The following is a 21,471-nucleotide window of genomic DNA, read 5'->3' as shown; positions in this document are numbered from 1 at the left end:
GATTACAGATTCCTGACCCACAGGACCCACAGGACCCACAGGAGCCACGGGAGCCAGTGAACCTTGGTGTTAAACCCGCTGACTCTGGTGTATTTTCCATGCAGAAATAAAGACCCGGCATTAAAGGTTTTTCTGTATCTGACTCTGGGTAGAAGTATTGAAGGAAGAGAGACACCCACATGGGCTCTCTGGAGGGCAGAGTCATGACTGTGCTTGAATTATAGACCTGTGATTACAAACTCAGGGTGAAGGCACCAAATCAGGGCAAAGAGTAGCCAGGTGTGTTGATGCACAGCTGTTATCCTAGCACTTGGGAGGCTGAGGCAGGAAGATCACAGTGCGTTCGAGGTCAGCCTGGGCTATATAATGAGACCCTGTTTCTTTCTTTTTTTTTTCATTGGTACCAGGGATTGACCTCATGACAAGGCAGGTACTTATCCCCCTGAGCTAAATCCCCAGCCCCTGAGACCCTGTTTCAAACAACACAAAATAGCTCAGAGAGCAAACAAAACATTTCAGTTCCTTTCCCAGCTCAACCCCACATCTGCTGCCCTTGGCACAGGGGTCAGCAGGTGTGTGTAAAATCGTTCAGTCCCTTTTTCACAGTGTAGATGTCTAATTGCCTCTAACTTTTTATTTCCTGACACCTTGTACAGATCTCTAGAGTTGATTTCATTCCATTTTGCCTTTCTTTTTCAGAAAAACAATATTTTTAAATTTAATTAATTATTTTTGGTGGTGGTGCTGCGGATCAAACCCAGGGCCTTGTGTAAGAACTGTACCACTGAGCCACATCGATTGCCCCCCTAATTAATTATTTTTGAGACAAGGTCTCACTGTGCAGTTCAGACTGACCTTGAACTCACTTTGTAGCCCAGGCTGGCCTCAACTCACAGCGATCCTCCTGCCTCAGCTTCCCAGGTGCTGAGGTTATATGTATGTGCCTTTTCATCTTAATAGAGTTTTCTTTTCTTTTTTCTTTCCTTATGGTACTGGGGATTGAACTCAGAGCCTTTGTACTGAGTTACTTCATTCCCTCTATTTTATTTTATTATTTCATATTTGAGACAGGATATCACTTAGTCACTAAATTGCCCAGGCTGTGTTCACATTTGTAATCCTGCTGGAATTCTAGACATTTGTGCTGTGCTCGGCTAAGGTTTATGTCTTGCTTCATAAAGCCATATATAGTTATCTTTTTACTTATTTTTTGTGACTGGGTGTATGGCTTGTGTCTAGATGTCCCTCTACACCTCGTGTGCTCATAGGTGGGGCTTTCTGGAAGTGGCTGGGGCTAGGGTGTGTGATGCTGGGATAAAGGGTGTGTGATAACCAAATGAGTTTAACAGAGCTCTGAGTGTGGGTGATGGAAGCCCCACCCTGGGTGTGGGTGGCATGGATCAGAAGAATTACAGCCCGGGGAATATAAAGGGACAGAAAGACTCAGGTACACCGCTTGGTGCCTCCTGCCTACAGCCACAAGCTGATTCCTGTCTGCCACGACGCTCTCTCTGCCTTGGAGCCCGCCAGCTATGGACTGAAACCTCTGCAAACTGTGAGCTAAATAAGTTCCTTTAAGTTTAGGTGTTGAGTATTTTGTCCCAGCAACAAAATAAGTAACCAAGATACAGGGTGTCACTGATACCTGTGTCCCAGATTCATTGTTTTGCAAACACTGAGAAATGAAGTTAGGAAATAAAGGAGATTCGGAGAGTTTTTATCAGAAATAAGGAAAATAGCTCCTGGGTTTCCTGGAGGGGTCCTGAGTGGGGTGGCTTCACAGCCCTCTTGCTTCTGCACAGCTAATTACAGAGCTCGGGAATCACTCGGTTGTTAGTGGCCACCTCTCAAGTGACTCAGGATTTACAATAACCGACTGGGACTCAGACTTCTAACTCAGTTCTTCCCCTTGTAGGGTATACAGGAACTGGAATTGCAGGAGGAACTGCTTAATTTTCAGCATTTCCTCAAAACTCAGGAACTTAGTAGGGAGGGGCTATGCTTCCCTTTAGCAGGGGATGGGCTTCTGTCCATGCTGTCTGAGGAAGTTCATCCTTTGTCCAAAGTCCGAGTCACTGTCTATTCTTAAAGGTTTTGTTGTTATTCTACTTGTTTATGGTTCAGGCTGGCATTCAACTCAGTATGTAGCCCGTACTAGCCTCAAACTCACAATGATCTTCCTGCGAACTCAGCCTCTCAAGTAAGTACTGGGGTTACAGGCGTGCACCACCTGTCTATATTCTTTTTTTTTTTTTTTGTGGTACTGGGGATCAAACTCATGACCTCACACTTGCCAGGCAGGCTCTTATGCCACTGAGCTAAATCCCTGGCCTATATTCCTAATTTTTATCAGTGTGGCTGGTCATCCCACTCTATCTCAGGGCCTTCTATGAGCTATCTGCCTTACCCATAAGCAAACTAAATAAACTGTTTTCTGTATCACTATGTAGTTCAGGCTGGCCTTGAACTTACCATGTAGCCCGTGCAGACTTTGAGATGGTGGCAGTCTTGCCTCAGCCTCATGTGTGCTAGAATTAAAGGCATTTGCCACCATGCCCAGTTTACAGCGATCTTTTTGGTTTCTTCCTGGTGCTGGTGATCTAATGCAGGGCCTCATGCATGCTGGGCGAGCATCCTACCTATGAACTACACCCCAGACTCTATATAGATTTATGTTTTTTCCCCACTGGAAAGCTAGTGTCTTTACACTGAACTACATCCTTTTTTGTTTTTGTTTTTATTGAACCCACCATGGCTTTGTACACTGCCACCAATCTATGTACTCAGCCCAGAACAAACCTTTGAAGTAAAGTGTTGATTAGGTCTGTGTCTATTTCAACAGTGATGAAATTAAGTACTGAAGAGATTGAAAAATCTGCTTAAGGCTGGTGGTGTACAAAAGTGCAGAGCTCTTGCCTAGGATGTATGAATCTTTGGGTTCTATCCTTGGTGAAAAAGGAAAAAAGAGACAGACAGACAGACAGACAAAGGGGCCTGGGATTTAGCTCAGCAGCACAAGCACCTGCTTGGCAAGTATGAGGTCGTGAGTTTGATCCCCAGTACAAAAAAAAAAAAAATAGACAAACGTGTTCCCACATTAGGCCACTTGGACAAAGCACCAGACTCTCCTGTATACACTGGGTCACCCAAATAAGGACTGAGAGACGGAGTAATCAGTCAGCGATGGGAGGGATAGCTTGCTGATGATGCTGAAGTCTCCAGGACCTGGGCAAAGTCATGTCGAGTGTGTGTAAATGCAAGGTTGGAGTTTCATCTCTCACTTTGATTCCTCTTTGTGTGGATCCACTTTAGCTTTTTGTTTCGGCACAACTGTGATGTTCATTTTCCTTTTACATGTTATTACTTTATTCATTTATGTATTTCATCGGTATGTGCCTGTGACCCTAAACTCATTTCTTACAGGGAATTGTTTCAGAGGCATCACATTTTCCTCCTTTTTACTTCCTTCTTGCTCCCCCATCTTCTCTATGTCATTGCTTTTAGAGAAATGATTGTTGGAGTTTTTATTTTTTATTTTTTTGTTACTGAGGATCGAACTTATGATCTTGCTCTTGCCAGGCAAGTGCTTCTGCCACTGAGCTAAGTCCCTGGCCCGAGTTTATTGTTCTTTGAGAGGTCCAAAGAGGAATTTCAATTTTAAAGGTCAGCCTTGGCAATTTATTATTATTATTATTATTATTATTACATACCCAGACTGTTCTCAGTCTCTCCATGATCCTCCTGCCTCAGCCTCCCAAGTGCTGGGATTATAGGTGTGTGCCACTATGTTGACCTTTTTTTGGTTCTGTTTTTTGAAGCCTGGGCGATTAGCCTGAGGCTGTCTCAGACTGAGCAAAGGGCTTCTCAGTTATATCTACAGGACTAAAAAAAGTTGATTGTCTTTTCAGACCTTTATATTGTTTACTCTTTTGTGTCACTCTGGTCCCTTAGAAAGCCTTTTACTTAACTCCTAAGCTCCTCCCAGTCACTCAGTAACTCCCTTTTTTCTTCTTGATTTTTAAGAAACCATTAAATTATCAATGCTTGAAATCACAATATTTATTTCTTGCCTATCTGCCATTTATCATCTGAGCCTCCTGAAGGTAAAGATTTGTGAGCCGAGCCAGGGCACGTGCCTGTAATCCCAGCACTCTCGGAGGATGAAGCAGGAAAATCATAAGTAAATGCAAGCCCAGCCTGGGCAGTTTTACAACTTAGTGAGAACCTATTTAAAAAAAAAAAAAAAACTGGGGGCTGGGGATTTAGCTCAGCGGCATAAGCGCCTGCCTTGCAAGCAGACAGTCGTGAGTTCAGTCCCCAGTACTGATAAAAAGGAAAAAGACAAAAAAAAAACAAAAAAAACAAAAAACAAAACTGGGCTGAGGATGTGGTTCAACGTGAAAGCACTGGGTTCAATGCCCAGCACATCAAAAAACCAACCCCCTCACTCCCACCCCATCCCCAGTGGATTGCTTTGCTCACTCCAAATCCCCAGTGCCTAGAACACAGCCCGAGGGGTGTATACGGCTCTACAGGAGGCTCCACTCCTTGCAGGAGGAGAGGGAAGAGGGAGGGGGCACAGGAAGGTTTTGAAGAGTAGGAGGCCCTTAGTGGTCCAGGCTGTGCTGCTCAAGGCTGGAAATTCCAGAAAGTTTAGTTTTAGGCTGCTGGTCAGAGAGGAGGGAAGGTGTTGGAATATGAGAGGAGCTGACAGTTTATGTCAGCAGGAACCAGGAACGGAAATGCGATCAGGGCCCCAGCGGTGACTGAATCTGAGGACGGCACTGCGCCCTATCCATACCTTATTTTCTCCATCCATCCTTATCATAAAATTTAATTTATAAATTGGGCACCGTTATGATGACTAATAATAAAACGTGGCATCTGTCTCAAAATGTCTTACGGTATGGTACTCACCATCCTGGGGTGAGCAGATGATACCCAGGCTGTGTGAGAAGGGATGCAGGGGGGACACAGCAGTTATTGGGAGTTTCTTTAGAAATGGCACACTTATCCATGGGGTTGGGGACTTAGCCCAGTGGCATAAGTGCCTGCCTGAAGGGCACGAGGTTGTGAGTTGATCCTCAATACCAAAAAAAGAAAAGAAAGTATTTCAGGTCCTTCTCGCCTCCAACAAAAAACTGGATAAGGCTAGCCAAAAATGATGCCAAAAGCTTATCTGAAAAGTGTGGGGTTAGCTGGGTAAGGTAGTGCATACCTATAATCTTAGCACTCCGGAGGCTGAGACAGGAGGATTACCCTCAGCTCAAGGCCAGCCTAGATTACACAGGGAGACTTCCCATCTCAAAAAACAAAACAAAACACCCCCCCTGAAAAAAAACCAAAACTAAAACAAAAAAGTGCAGAGTAAGTGAATATGGGAGAAACCAGCTCTGCAGAGTGAACTTGGAGAGGACAAGAGGAAAAGAGGGCAAGAAAAATAAAGGTTACACGTAGTGTCTGAGACACGCAGCGTGGGTTCTCCTTGGAAGTTGCCATAGTGAGCTGCAAACGTCTGATCTGAATCCACCAGGTGTACCACATACGGGTCCTGGCCTGGCGTTGCCCTGGGATCTTGTGATTGACAGGCCCTGCCCACTTCCCCGGCCAGTTTTGCCGCGCCCTCTCTCCTGTGCTGTTTTCCTCCCTCCCCTAGAGACGAAGGGGAAGAAAAGCCTGTCAGAAAGAGAAGAGGTAGTGACCCTCTGACTGCCTGTTCGCCCAGAGAGAGAAACTTTACCCTTAGCCCAGACTGGAGGAGCAGATCACACGTGCACGCTGCCTGCAGGGGAGAACGTTGCTGCAGAGGCATGTCAGGTAAATTCGCAAAAGTCCCAGAGCTGCAGCCTTAGCAAGATCCTGTTTACTTATCTGTAGCAGTGCTGGAGCTTTGCTTTTTGAAGAGACATTCCAGGTCTTCCAGAGGCTGGCAGGAGTAGCTTTGTTTTGGGGTGATCTTGTTCTTTAGACAGTTCACATGGGACTGGCTTTAGTCTAGAAAGAGGAACCCAGTTATCCATCGCTGCCACCTTTACTGCAGCAGGCGAGGCAAGGATCCCTGAGAAGGGAGATCTCCACCTCGGTTTCAGCTGGTCAGTAGGTGTCCTGTCTCTCCAAGTTTTGTTGAGCAGTCAGTCCCCAGGTGGACTTTCTGGGCCAGGCACCAGCAGGACTCTTCCATACAGCTGGATAGCTTGTACTTGGCCCAGACTGGTGAGATAATGCAAGAGAGTCTCGTGGTCTCTGGATCCATCACCACATCAGAGGGTAGAAATGCCTTAGCCCAGTTTGGGACGTGTTACCAACCTCATGATGCTATTGGCAGCAGCCAGAGCCAGGACTTAGATGTCTGTTGGCAAAGTTTTATCAGAGCTCGCTTGAGGTCTGGTTGGCTCTCTGTACCACTCCAGAAAGTTGAGGCCACCAAATGGCTTGAAGGTAGTTTATTCCTAACGCCTTTGACATTCCCTGAGTTATTAGGGAGGTAAAAGAAGGTGCACTGTCACTCTGGAGAGACTGAGGTGGTCCAAATAAGGGGAAAACTTTTTAAAAGAAGCTCCTGACTACCTCGGGAGTCTCCTCCAAATGAACTAGAAAGTCTTCAACTCAGCCAGCCTAGAAAGGCATCGGTTAGGGGCCGCAGTGTTTAAATCCTCGGTGTGATGGCGTGGGCTGATGTCTGAATCACAGTCCCCTCTGTCAGTTCAGGCATGTCCAAAACATTGCTGGCACAAAGTGGGCGGACTTTGCAGAACCACTCAGTGGTCATGTCTAACCCTAGCCCTGTGAAAACAGAAGTGACCATTTCCCATCTAGGACTGGTTCCTCAGGAACTGTGACCAAATCTTGGCCTGAGGGGCTGCAGGCCCAGTCTTTTGTTTCCCTTTCAGCCTTTTGATTCCCCTGACATGTTTCTTTGGTGCCCTTTACAGCTCATAACTGGACCTGTCTGGGAAGATGGACTGCCTCTAAGTCCTTGGACTGCCTTTACAGGTGACTGTTAGTAAGCCTTGTTCCTTCTGGATTGTTAGATGGGTGTGGAGCACCATAAAAGGCATGTCTGGAGTCTGCATAGATGTTGAAGCTCTTGTCTTTTCCTAGTATCAATGCCAAAGCAAGAGCTACCAGCTCTGTCTTTCGAGTGGAGATTCCCCGGGGAAGAGATTTCAATGACCCACTTCAAGCAGACAACTGCATAAGCTGCCTTTTGATGTCCTTCTCGGACAAAGCTGCTTCCACCAATGCACCACACCTCCTTAGGATCATAAAATTCAGCAGTGCTCCCCTGCCTCAGCTTCTTGAGTGCTGGGATTATAGGCATGCCTCACACCACCTGGCACATGTTAGTAATTCTTAAAAAAAAAAGTTAATTTGAAACCTGACTTGGTGGTGTACTCCTGTAATCCCAGCACTTGGGAGGCCAAGACAGGAGAATTGTTTGCAAGTTTGAGACCAGCTTGGGCTACAAAGCTAGCCCATGGTCAGCTTGAACTGCAAAGGGGGACCCTGCCTCAAAAAGACGAAAAAAATGATAGAATTGGAGTCCCTGTCAGGGAACCATCTGATAGAACTGTGGCATGGCTAAAAAGATAACAAGTATGAAATATAAATGACCTTTATTTTAAGAATGCGGGGAGAGACCCCCTGACCCTTCGGGGGCTGGCATTCTCTCCGTGGGACACGTGGTGTAGGGGCATACGTATAACTTAGGTTTGGGGTGGTGCCTAAGGGGCGTTAGTGATGCACAGGTAGCCCATTGGTATTCATTTCGCACCACAGGTGAATTCCTAGGGGCGGGGAAGATGGAGCCCCTTGGTTCCACCTCCAAGGCTTTACTGGCTACAGTATCCCATCTGAGCCAAAATCCTTTAAAAAAAAAAAAAGTTAATTTGGGGGCTAGGATTGTAGCTCAGTGGTGGAGTTCATCCTTAACATGCTTGAGGTCAAGAGAGAGAATGTGTGCTCACAAAGGCAGAAAAAAGACAAGTTATTCAAAATTGCACAATAAACACACCCACAATTCGTATTTGGTATGTTTATTTCAAGCCATAATTCCTAACTTTTGTTTTAAATACAATCATATTATAAGAAAAATTTTGTCTTGTTTCTTTTTTTTTTTTTTTTAACATTGTAAGTATTTCCAGTGTACCCAGACTCTGCATAAATATTACTAAGCCCTTTGTTATCCTAATAACTTGTGTAGAGCCAAGGATGGGTCAGAAACTGGGCTGAGGACTTTAGATATACTTCTTAATTTAATCTTTGCAAGAAGCCTACAGAATAATGACTTATAGCCTCATTTCTTTTTCTTTATTTAGGTTTCTATCTCTCTCTTCCAATCCATTTTATTTCAAAGAGAAAAAATCTTTTTAAAATTTCAAAACACACATCAATAAGGGGACAGCAATGGTATGTACATTGTACAATGTCATTCCCAAATCATTCACCCAGAGCACATCTGCATTCAATTGTCTAAACAATGCCAGCACAAATCTTTTTCTTCAGTGAACTCAGAGAAATCAGCAGTATAACTATTTTTTATGTACATTTATACACATACACATGCACATATGTTGTTTCTTTCAGCTTCTCACACTAGTGAGACAATATGATGTTTGCACGTCTGTCTGATTTATTTCATGTACGAGTATGCTCTCAAGGTACATCCACCTATCTATAAAAGTCTCCATTTATCTTTCTTTATGGCTGAGTAGTACTCCATTTATAAAAATACCACATCTTTTTTAATCCATTTCTCGGTCCATGGGCATTTAGGTTGTTGCCAAGATCTAGCAATTACAAACTGTGCTGTTATAAACATTGGTGCACATAGATTGTTGTGGCATGATGTTTTTAATTCTTTTGGAATAATATCCAGAAGGGGAATAGTTGGGTTGAATGGGACCTCTAGTCCCAGTTTTTTGAGGAATCTCCACACTGATTGCCACAGTGATTGCACCAGTCTACATTCCCACCAACAGTGAAGAAGAGTTCCTTTTTCCCCACAATCCCTCCAGCATTTGTTATTGGTTGATTTCTTGGTAATAGCCATTTTTTCTGGGGTGAGATGGAATCTCAGTGTTGTTTTAATTTGTATCTCTTGAATGACCAGTAATGTTGAACATTTTTTCACATATTTATTTGTTGTATTTCTTCACCTGAGAATGCCCATTTTTTGATTGGATCTTTAAATCTGGGAGGACTGATTTTTTTTGAGTGCTTTATATGTTCTTGATAGTAATCCTTTTTCTGAGGAACAGGTGGCAAACATTTTCTCACATGTTGTGGATTGTCTCTTTGTTAGTGGTTTCTCTTGCTGTGCAAAAGATTTTCAATAGTATAAGATCTCACTTGTTGATTGTTTGTTTGTTTGGTCTTTTTGAGCAGCGTCTCACTATGCAGTTCAGGCTGACCTTGACTTACTTGGGAGTCCAGGCTGGTCTTGAAACTCACAAGATCCTCTTGCCTCAGCCTCTCAAGTGCTGGTATTACGGGAGTGCACCACCACGTCCGGCTTACTTGTTGATTCTTTGTGATAGTTCCTGTGCAATCTGGGTCTTGTTCATAAAGTCTTTGCTTACACCTATGTCTTCAAGAGTTTCACCAGTTCTGTCTTCTAGCAGATTTGATGTTTCTATTTTAATATTAAGATCTTTGATCTGGGGGCTGAGGATTTAGCTCAGCGGCATAAGTACCTGTCTTGCAAGCAGGCAGTCGTGAGTTCGATCCCTGGTACCAATAAAAATGAAAAAGACAAAAAAAAAAAAAAAAAAGATCTTTGATCTGTTCCAATTTTAGCTGAGTGTGTGGTGAAAGATATGGGTCCAGTTTTAATTTTTGTCAAAGTTAAGGTGGCTTAGTGTGTTTGGAGTTGTTTCTGCATCTTCTAAATCTGTTCCATTAATCCTTAGATCTGTGTTGTTTTTTTTTTTGTCAGTACCATGCTGCTTTTATTTATTTTATTTTTTTGTTACTGGGGATCAAACTCATGGCCTTGTGGTTATTACTAAATCCCCGGCCCAATGATGTTTTTTTCACAGTAGCTTTATAGTATAATTTCAAGTCAGGGATTATGACGCCCTCTGTGTTGTCTTTGTTGTCCAAAATTGCCTTTGCTATTCTAGGTCTCTTCTTATTTTGTTTTTTTTTGAGACAGGGTCTTCCTATGTAGTTCAAGGGGGTCTCAAACTCATGGAAGTCCTCCTGGTCCAGTCTCCTAAGTGCTGGGATTATAGGCACGCACTAGCATGCATAGCAATAACTTCATTTATTTGGATTTTTTTGTTTGTTTGTAACACTGGAGATTGAATTCAGGGCCTTCACACTAAGCTACATTCTTAGCCCTTTTTTTTAGTTTTGAGACAGGGTCTTGCTAAGTCCCACAGACTAGGCTTGAACCTGTGATTCTTCCGCTGCAGGCTCCCAGAATGTTAGAATTACAGGCACATGCCACAGTAATAGCCTTATTTATTTATTTAGCAGTATTGGGGATTGAACCCAGGGCCTTTGCACTAAGTTGTATCCCTGTTCCTCCTTCTAGGTTTTATTTTGAGATGGAGTCTCACTAAGTCTGCTAAATTGCCTAGGCTATGTTTGGATTTGCAGTCCTCCTGCAGCCTATTAGGGTGCTAGGATGGTAGGCATAGCCACCCTGCCCAGTCAGCAATAGCCTCCTCTATTGGAGGACACTGAGAAGGAAACGGAGTGAGGATTTGAACCTAGGCTTTGTGATTCCAGAGTCTGTGCCACTGTATGGAGGCCAGGAATAGTGGTGTCCACCTACAGTCATAGCACTTGGGAGGCCGAGGCAGAAGGAGGGCTGTGAGTTTGAGGGAAGGAATTTGTCCAGTGTCCCAAAGTTAATAAGTGCTGGGGCTGGGGATTTAGCTCAGCGGCATAAGCGCCTGCCTTGCAAGCAGGCAGTCGTGAGTTCGATCCCTGGTACCGATAAAAATGAAAAAAGACCAAAAAAAACCCACAAAAAAACAAAGTTAATAAGTGCTAAAGTCACTTTGGCTTTGCTTGAATCCAGAGTTCTTTACCCACATGGAGGGTGACTATCAGCCATAAGACTGGAACATTTGAAATGTGGTTGAGATGAGTGGTACACGTAAAATGGACATGAAATATTGCCAGACTCATCGGCACATACATGTCTCAAATCCCAGCTATGCAGGAGGCTGAGGCAGGAGAAATATAGCTTGGAGGCCAGCGTAGGCAATTAGTGAAACTCCATCTCGAAAGAAAAGATAAATCTGAGTCAGGAGGATCATTAGAAGTTCAAGACCATGGGGCTGGGGATTTAGCTCAGCGGCATAAGCGCCTGCCTTGCAAGCAGGCAGTGTGAGTTCGATCCCCGGTACCGATAAAAAGGAAAAAGACAAAAAAAAAAAAAAAAAAGTTCAAGACCAGCCTGGGCTACAAAAAGTGAGCTCAAGGCCAGCCTGAACTGAGACCTTATCTCAAAAAAAAAAAAAAAAAAAAAAAAGACAATCAATCAATCAATCAATAAGGTCAGGAGATCTAGCTCAGGGCAAAGGCCAAGAGTCAGTCCCTAGAACCAGGGGAGAAAGATGGCCAGGAGTATTCTAGACAGCTAATTTAGGTAGAAATATGATAGATGGTGGATGCATCAAGGTTGGCTGGAGGCCATTTGAAGAAGATTAAAATCACATTGGCCATATTTATGTACTTCCCTAAGGGATAAGTGGACATTTGAGATTATAGGTGCCACCTTTTTGAGATTTCCCGTATAAATAAACCATTATTTCCTTAGTGTGGGACCTCTTCCCCCACCCACCAAGACTAGGACTAAAAGGACTAAGATTCAGATTCAGATTCCTAAGACTAAAACTAAAAACAAGATTAAAACTGTAGATTATCAGCCAAGGTTAATGATGTCACTCATCTGTACTGGCAACTACTGTATCAATATTAGCAAAGTAGCTAGACTTGTAATCGTATTGGTTGATTATAGTTTCGACCCACATTGTGTCCTCTTTGTGATTAAACTTTCTTAGAGAGGTGGCAGCCCATTTGGGACCTTCTGTCTCTCAAGAGCTATTCCTCGACCTCAGTGAATTTTCCTAACATTATTTTTATTTTTTCTTCAATCAGATTTTATTGGTACATTTTAGATATAATGATCACATTCCTCATAGAGAATTTGCAGCTGTACAGGATATAATTTGATTCTTTTTTTCCCATTCTCTGACCCTCCCTTCAACCCCTCCCCATTTACAAAAAACTTTATTCCCATTTTTTCTTTCTTTTCTCATGTTTTTTTAGCTTCCCCCATGGAGCAGCCTCCCTTGTTCATTCCCTAGGGACAGACCATTATCTCACCAGCCTATCCCATCCTCTCCTACCCTGGAAGACTGTAGATCATCAAACTGCACAGGTTTCCACCTCCCAAACACACCGATGACACCAGGTCCCAGCTGTCTGGTGCCACATTTCTCCGAGCACTGCACTCTGCTCATTTGGCATCCCATGTTTGCCTTTTACTGGTGTGTCTTGAAAATTCTTTTTCCTCAAAGGGAGTCAGCACACCTGCCTACGTACTTTAAAAGTGGTGTTTGGGGGAGGTTTAAGTTCCTTATTTCAGTCTCGGGGACCTTCAGACCCAACCTGGTGACATTTTTACCTTTCGGTCACGCCATACCACTTTTCTGCCTGTGCCGTCTGTTTTGTTGAAACAGACCTGCCCCGATACAACTTTCTGTGCTCTTTGGTAAATGCAGCTGCTTGCCACTGGCCATCTGGTGCGTGCATGTAATTCACTGCCTGCTGACTCGAGAGCCTGGACAACACAGCCCCTACCACGGCATCAGTGGGACTTTGGTGTGCACCACCAGGCTTGCATTTCTTCAGGAATGCCAATGCTGCCAACCAAGGGAACTGCACTTGGAGAACGAAGGTTCCGGTGGGTGGTGAGGAGATTGTTAGAACATTAAAAGGAAGAACAGAAAAGGCCTAGACTCTTACATTTAATAGATTTGTTTTGAACTATGAGAAGAAAGATTCACGAATCAGCAGCACTCAGCAGAGCCCATGGAGCTTTGGAAAGTGCTACAACCTGGGCAGGGATCATCCACAAGTAGTGAAAGTGAGAAATAAAAGCAGCCACACTGGCTACAGCTCAGAATTCACCTTAGTTAGGTATTTTGTTTGGTTTTTGTTTTTGCGGTACAGGAGGAGATTGAACTCAAGGCCTTCACCTTTATTATCTCTAGCCTTTATTTATTTATTGAATTTTGAATCAGGGTCTCACTAAGTTGCCAGGGTGGGCTCCCACTTGTGATCCTCTTGCCTCCGCTTCCCAGAGCTGAGATCACAGGTATGCACCACCAGGCTTGGCTAGCCTTAGCCTTATTTGGCGATGGCCTGGTCAGGTGGCAGCCTATGATCGAAGTTTGGTTGCTGTGATTGGCTGAGATTCAGCTGTCTCTTACAAAATCACGCTCGTAAATAAGGCTTCCAGTTAATTACACACCAATTTGAGTTACAGTTCATTAAGTAGGGACTCAAGGTACAGAAGCACCTCTGGCCAATTAAGTTTAACAGGCAACCCCTGTGTTTGTTGGGCAGGGCCTCAGACGAGGTTCCGAGGAAACCAGATGGTGGAGGGGTGTCCAGAAAAGGTCCTTGGAGAACCAGGACAGTGTGTTGTTGGGGAGCATCTATGGAAGCATGTGCACACATGGGGGGACCCCAGGGCTAGCTCGCTTCTGAGTTAAGTGGCTGCCAATGAATGTAGGGAGCAGACTCTGTAAGTAATGGGAGCTGGACACAGGTTTGCTAACGTCAGGGAGGAGGGAATGAATGAGGGGAAGAGAGAACAGTAGCTAAAGTGAGAGCTTGCAGAGAGCTACCGACTTCTGACCCCAACTGGGTCCTCTTCCCCTCTCAGAAATGTGGAACACAGGCACACAGCAGGCTGAGCAGTGAAGGAGACTCCTCATGGGTGCGAAGAGAGCTCAGATGCAGGGCCGGAGAGGTTGTGGACGGAGCCTAACAGAAATGAGGGAGCAGCACAGGTTAAGGAAAGGAGAAAGCATGGATTTTCTGGGAATGGGTGGGACTTCTCGGGAGTTTGGGCACCATCTCTTTATTGTCCTTTGGATAATTGTCTTCAGAACTATGTACTGTGATGGCACCGGGGTGGGGGTGTCACGGAGCACCCGTCTGGCAGCCACCTTAGTCCATCAGGGTCTGCTGGCTCCGTGGAAAGAGAGACTTCCCCTACTGCTGCCTGTCCTCAAAGATAGACAAGGGTAAGTACGGTAGAAATTCAGCATAACGATGAAGAAAGCTGTTTGGCTTGGTTTTATAGGGTGGACTCCAGAGTCTATCAATTCACAGGAAAAGGAAGGACATGAAGGAGACATTGTTAGGGTTTTCCAGAGCAATAGAGAAGCACAAGGAAGGAAAAGTGGCCTTTATTGAGGACGTGGACAGGAGCACAACACTCATGGGGTTGGACACTTCTCTGCCAGAGACAAACATGGCGGGAGGGGTTATGCTCTCTGACTGGAAGGAGCGCTTGGGACAGGCATTGAGGGTGCATGAGGAACTGATCGGAATTCTCTTTGCCTGCATGGACAAGGGAAGAGGAAGCTACAGGGGAAGGAGGAGGAAGTAGTTGTCAGGGTAAGTGTTGTTTTTGCTTTGGCCTTCCGCCATGTTAGACCCTGCCATCGTGTCCAGTAATTTATACTAGGGCAGAAACCTTTCAAAAATTACCCCAGAGGCTGTGGGCAGCTGGCACCTCTCTAAACACACAGTCGTGTTTACTGAATGTCTGCTGTGAGGCAGCTCCTTAAATAAATAGGACACAGCCTTGAGCTTGAGGGTATCGGTTGTGACTACTAAGAGACCTTTGTGTGTCCCCAGTAAACCTTAAAGTTGGCAAAACAGGCAGGAAATGGTGCCGAGCCATCCTTTCTACCTGAGTCCACGGGGGAAGAAGAGCCACTTCCCCATGATGACATTTAAGCCATTTAAACATTCTTTATTTCTCACCATGGAATGTTTCCACTGATAGGCCGATGTCAGAGAAAAACACAAACTCCAGTAAGTACCCACACAGGACTGATTAGGGGACAGAAACTCACAACCTGCAAGATGTTCCGGTAGGAGCAGGTGTTCGCTCAAGTGAAGAATGAATTTTAGGAACAACAAAGATCAAGAGCAGAATGCATTTATTGAGAGAAAGAAAGCTGTCTGCCTGTAATATTCCTATCTAACTCAGCTGCCTATGACACTTACACCATGGCTTTGGTGACGGAGCATCTTGGTTTCTGGTCTAATCCATCTAAGACCCTGATTCTTCAGTTTTCTGATATCTATATGGTTGAATCCAAAGCAACTCACTGAAATGGTTTTAATTCTTTAATTCTTTCTCTTCCTCTTCCTCCTCATTTTTTTTTTTTTTTTTTTTGTACCAGGAATCGAACTAAGGACCTTATACTTGCCAAGCAGGTGCTATGCCACTAAACTGTATCCATGGCCCAGTTTTAATTCTTAAATTTTGCTTTGTTTTGTTTTTTGAGACAAGGTCACCCTATGTAGATCAGGCTGCCCTTGAACTCACGATGTAGCTCAAACTGGTGTAGAATTCTCTGAGATCCTCCTGCCTCAGCCTCCTGAGTGCTGGGATTATGAGCATGTTCCATCACTGAAGTACTTTTTAAAGTCTTCCTACTTCCTCACTTGTTGAAGCCAGTGGAGTATGCTGGCCACCCCACCCTCCGCAATTCACTTTCCTCTCCAAGAATCTGGCTTCTCCTGCAGGCTGAGAAACCCCTGCCCAGCCTTGGCTGTTCCCCAGATAGGCCCGCCCAGCCTTCCTGAATGAATGCTCTCCCTTCCCCTTAGGCTTAGCTTTGTTTTTTTTTTTTTTTTTTTTTAATTTTATTTAAGGAGAAAAGAAAAAAAAAGCAGGGAAAGGGTACAAGTTATACAGATTTACAGAAAAAAAATGAACAGTAGGAAATCACTAGTTAATGGATTACATATTGTCATCTTAGAAATAATTGTTCAAGTCACAAAATTAGAGCTTGTAAAGTGGACATTCCATCAATGATACTGCAAACAGTTCTGTTCATTGATCCAATAAAACTCTGTGATATCATTTTCTATCTTATACACTTAAATATACATGCAGTTATATAGTTTGGAGCACTTTCTTTTCTTCTCTTTTGTACCATGACTATTACACATTTTGGGTTTCATTGCTCCCACGGTTCTTATTACTTTTTTGGAAGAGAGTAAAACCAAATGTGACATAACAGAACAGAATCGGTCAAGTCAAAAGGGTGGACATAATAGATAATGTAAAAACATAATACAAGGTGATCAACAATGGTTACCATAATGCCTCCTGCTATCTCTAATAGAATTGCCTATATCATTAGTTATAATACAATTGAACAAAACAGTAAAGAACAAAACCGACAAAACCAAAACATTGGAGACATTGTAGGTCTTCAAAAGTAGACAAAAGTCAACAAGAATGGGCGTCATAATGAATCTCATTATCTTCACAGCTGATGCCTAAACTTTCGAACCTGATACTATCCAGCAAAACAGAATAGGGGAACATCAGTTAAAAACCAGATGGTGAGAGTAATACAGGGCTTTAAATCAAGGTAATGAAAAGTCAAAGTGGGTTACTATAATATATCCTGCTATTTTTTTCCCTTTAATTAAAAGGATAAAGATAAAAAAGTAGATAATGGAGTGGAGATTGAGATAAAAGAGGGCATAACAACGAAACAGCGCAGATCAAAACATAACCATTTAAGCAGAATAGTGTTTCACCACCAGATAATCCTAACCTAAAAGTAGTTACCATATTGTTTCTTTCTTTGAAATCCTTGAGTACAACTTCGTATACTGTAGCATTAAGTATATCAAAACAATGTAAAACCATTCAAGAGAATGACAGCATTACAGAGTATTTAGAATCGACTAACAAAATGAACAATGGTTTCTGTATAATCTCCTTGTCTTTAAAAGGTTTTTGCTTATACTATCGTACATAATAAAATCCAATAAGATACAGCCTATTTAGACCATTGGAGACAGAAGGACAAAAGCTAGATGAGACTTCAAAACAAGATGATACTAAATCTGTATTACCTATTAAGATGTCATTTTCTCCAAAATAGCTGTTCCTATCATCCAATCTTCTCTGCCTCATTTCTGTTAAGCTCTTTTTCTGTCCGTAGCTGTCAGTTTGTCTTCTTCATTTTGTTCTCTGCTCCATTCGTTGTGGCCTCTCTGCCATTATTTCTGGATTCTTTGTATTTTTCTTTTTTTAGAATATCCTGCAATGCTCTCTGTAGAGTTGAATTGGTGGTTGCAAATTCCCCCAGTTCCTCTTTATCCTGGAAGCACCTTGTTTTTCCATCAATTTCCAGGGACAGTTGTGCAGGATATCTCAATCTTGGCTGGAGATTATTATCTTTCAATGCTTGAATTATTTCCCCCCACGCTCTTCGTGATTTGATGGTTTGTGCAGAGAAATCTGCTGTAATTCTGATGGGTGTTCCCTTGTAGGTGGTCTGTTTCTTGTCTCTTACAGCTTTTAATATTCTGTTCTTGTATTGAATTTCTGGAATTTTTATTATTATATGCCTGGGTGTTGCTCTGTTTGGGTTGTAGGTAGCTGGGGTCCTGTATGCCTCATACATCCGAGTATCTTTACCTTTTGCTAAATTAGGAAAATTCTGGATTATTTCTGTGAGTAGCTTTTGTAGTTCACTTGTTTGTGTCCCTACTTCTTCTTTTATGTTCTTAATCCTTAAGTTATGGCTCCTCTTATCATCTTCTTGTCTTTGTATTATTGCTGTTTGTTTCTTTGTTATTTTTAAGAAGTTTTTCATTTCATTCTCCCATATTACAAGTCTGCCCTCCAGTTCAGATAGTCTGTCCTTAGTTTCTTTCAAGCTGTTATGCCAGTCTTCTATAGACTTCTTAGTATCTTGGTAGTCCCTTTGAACCTGCTTCACGTATTCTATGCTTTCTCTGTTTTCTCCATCAAACAATTCTCCCCTTTTTTTCTGTTCTTCCATTCCACCACCTGTTTTTTCTTGGGTGGTACTTAGCATTTCTCTAACTATTCTGCATACTTCTAGCTTCAGGTCATTGATAACTTCATTCCTGAATTGGTCTATGAGGCTCTCTATATGGTGCCTTATGTGTATTGGTGTGGTGTCTGCTATTGCCTGTTTCTCAGAATTGGGGGCCGAGGAGCCTTTCTTGTTGCTGCCTCTTCCCATGCTGCCTCTTCTTCTCTGTTCCTTATATATGCAAGCTTATATAAGAGGCCCAGCTTCTCTCCCAGTCAGCCACAGCCTGATCGAATTGCGCCAATTAGGTGTTCCCGCTCACTGCTGCGCACCAGGGAGTTACGGACCAGGCAGCCTACGCGTCTCCCCTCCCGGCCACCGTCAGGCTCTGGGATCTGTGTTGGGACAGCCTACCAGGTCCGCCGGCAGCGTCATGCAGGCCAGGCACTTTTCACCAATCCCGCCCGAGAGGGGGATGTGTGGCTGGAGTCCCACTGCGCCCTGCTCCCGCAGGACTGCTTGGGCCCAGAAAGTCCTCCGCTGGAGTCAAACTGTGGTAGAGTGTCAGTTTCTCTCACTCACCTCACCACAAGTCAGTGCACACCTCCCTGCCGTTCGCAGATTGCCGTTCTCAGAGCTTCCGCGCGTCTCTCTCCTTGCCGAGCCACTGTAGAGGCAGCCAGCCGCCGCGCGGCGGGAAACCCAAATCGCGGCTTACAATGGCGCGGTTCCAGCCTCCACACCAAGTCTTTTCTGTTCCTGTTTTAGCACCAGGACTGCATTCCAAGTTGGCTTCTCTCAGCCCAGTTCGTTCCTGAGTCAGCAGAGCATATCTCCACCGACTTATGTCTCCTTAGTCCGCACCATTCCTGGCTTCTGAGCCGAGTCTTTCAGAGAGCCTCCGGTAGTTGCTGTTATCTGTCCGCCATGTTCTCCCGGAAGTCCTCAGGCTTAGCTTTGTAAAACTCATCCCCACTCACACTTGCTCATTCAGAAAGCACATATGAGTTTAACAGAATATCTGACCTCTCAAAAACAGGAAGAGTGTGAAGGCCTAGCTCAGCCCTGAAGGTTTGTGAGCAGGAAGAATTCCAAAGAGTGTCTATCAGTTGGGCCTGGTGATTCGCTCCTGTGACTGCAGCGCTCAGGGAGGCTGACGCAGGAAGGGCATGCGTTCAAGCCCGTCCTTGGCAATTTAGCAACTTGGTGAGGCTGTCTCAAAATAAAAAGTAAAGGAGTCAGTGGGGGCTAGGGAATGTACTTCAGTATGAAGGCCCTGGGTTTAATCCCCTAGCACAGCAATAAATAAACAAATATTTCCACAGAGCCTGTGAAGGAAGATGAGAGAGCATTACACACCTATAATTTCAGCACTTAGTGAGGCCGAGACAGGAGGATCCCAAATTCAAATCCTGCCGGGGTAATTTAGCAAGAGCCTGTCTCAGCATAAAAAATTAAAAGGGCTGGGGATATAGATCAGCAGTAGAGGCTCCTGGGTTTGAACCCCAGTACTGCCAATAGTTAGATAAATAAAGTAAACAAACACACTTTGGTGGGCCTTTGTAAATCAGACCTCAGATGCTCTCGCTCAGCTAAACCTTTGAATTGGGCAGCAAACACACCCTATGCTGCTGACCTTTGTAACCCGGGTAACCTCTGCGGCTGCTGCTAACTTACAGGAGGGCGCCGCCAAGCTGGAGGGGGAGGGGGCGGGACCTGCCAATCACAAGACCCCGGCGCCAGTGACTCAGGCCGGAAGGCAGGAGTTCTGGCAGACTGGAACCCTCCAGAGCCTGCGATCATGACTCTTCCTTTTATTTCTTCCGCTTTTATTTTTGCTCTTTTTCTCCTTTCCTCTTCTGTTAGGCCCAAGTTGCTCTGCAGAGTGAGTCCTCTTAACCTTTCACCTTTCACCTTGGAAACAAACTTTTGGCGCAGCTTTTGGCTTCACTAGTCCAATTCTTTGCTGGATGCAAGAATACTTTCGATCGCGGAGCGATTCTTTCTTTTTTTTTTTTTTTTTCTTTTTCGTTTTTTATCGGTACCAGGGATCGAACTCACGACTGTCTGCTTGCAAGGCAGGCGCTTATGCCGCTGAGCTAAACTCCCCAACTGCAGAAAGACCCACAGACCACCACTGCACCCAGTGGTGTCTCAGAAGACAGCTGAGCGCCATCCAGCTCCAGCCACAGCTCCCAGGAGCGCCGGATTGCCAACCCTTGCCGGTTACAGCTGTAAATACAGCCACTGTTCTGTAAAACCTCCGAACACATTTTCTAGATTACCTGAGTTTGTGTTTCCTGGTTTGCAATCTGAATTCATCTAAAATAAATGTAATCTTTTCTATTCTGAACTGTGTGTATTTTATTCTACATCTGACATAGTGATACAGGCACATACTGTATAACTCCCAACCTGCTAGATGTCCCAGACTCCCACTTTGTGTTCCCCGAAATCAAAGAATGAATTCTGAGGAACAGACTAAGAAATTTTCTCAAGGGCGAGCGCTCCTGAGAGAGACAGGAGGGGACTCGGAAAGTGGGTTGCCACAAGCCCACTTTTAAAGTAAGATTTATAGAGCAAAATTGCAAGGTGGGTACAAAACCACGAGGTAGATACATGGTGGGAGAAAATTGATCAAAACTGATCAATCAGTAAGATTACAAGTACAGCCGCTTAGGTAATGTTGGTACAGTGGGAAAGCGGGTCATGTAGGTCATATACCAACGGTAAAGGGAAAGAACAGGGACCTTTTTCAGAAGACATAAATTAGTAGGTTGCATCACCAACCTGATGACTGATGTCTTTTTTTGTTTTTTTGGTATTGGGGATCAAACTCCTGACCTTACAAGCACTTGAGCCGCTGAGCTAAATCCCTGGCCTGTCTTTTTTTTTTAATTTTGTCTTTTTGAGACAGGGTTTCACAGTGTAGTTCAGGTTGGCCTTGAACTCACTTTGTGACCCAAACTGGCCTTGAACTTGCAGTGATCCTCCTGCCTCAGCCTCCTGAGTGCTGGGATTACAGGTGTGTGCCCCATGTCTGACCTGCTTATTTAAAATATTGATCATTATTGTTTATCCTTCAGGGAGATGTGTAGATGTAGTCATTTTATCTTTATCTTGAGGCCCGGCTTTCAACAAATGCACCAGCGGCCTCAGTTGTAATGGATCCCCTTTCTGCACTGACTCCTTTGAGGGCCTACTCCTGTCTGACTTCCTATAATATTTCTACCTAGCTTAGCTATCTATAATGCATTCGCAGGTATTTCTCAAGTACCCTACAAAATCAACCCAGACTGGGGCATGTTGGAAAGACTTTTTGTAGGAAGCATGGAGAGGACAACCCAGATGGGCAAAATAGACTGGCAAAGGGATGAATAGGAGTCCTGGCCTA

At 44.1% G+C, this 21,471-nt stretch overlaps 1 long non-coding RNA gene across 1 annotated transcript; it reads left to right on the top strand.

The window, feature by feature from the left end:
* The first annotated feature begins 1,391 nt into the window (after positions 1-1,391).
* Positions 1,392-20,430, top strand: LOC106028036 (uncharacterized). Its single transcript, XR_010044611.1, has 5 exons — positions 1,392-1,555; positions 2,125-2,200; positions 5,657-5,817; positions 6,933-6,993; positions 20,126-20,430. It is a non-coding gene; the product is annotated as an uncharacterized LOC106028036 (long non-coding RNA).
* The last annotated feature ends 1,041 nt before the right edge of the window (positions 20,431-21,471 follow it).

Source organism: Cavia porcellus, unplaced genomic scaffold (assembly GCF_034190915.1).
Source record: "Cavia porcellus strain 051 isolate PalLab524CR breed Dunkin Hartley unplaced genomic scaffold, mCavPor4.1 scaffold_30, whole genome shotgun sequence".
Lineage (NCBI taxonomy): Eukaryota > Metazoa > Chordata > Mammalia > Rodentia > Caviidae > Cavia > Cavia porcellus.
The sequence above is the reverse complement of the archived record's forward strand: the minus strand, read 5'-3'. Positions and strand labels throughout refer to the sequence as shown.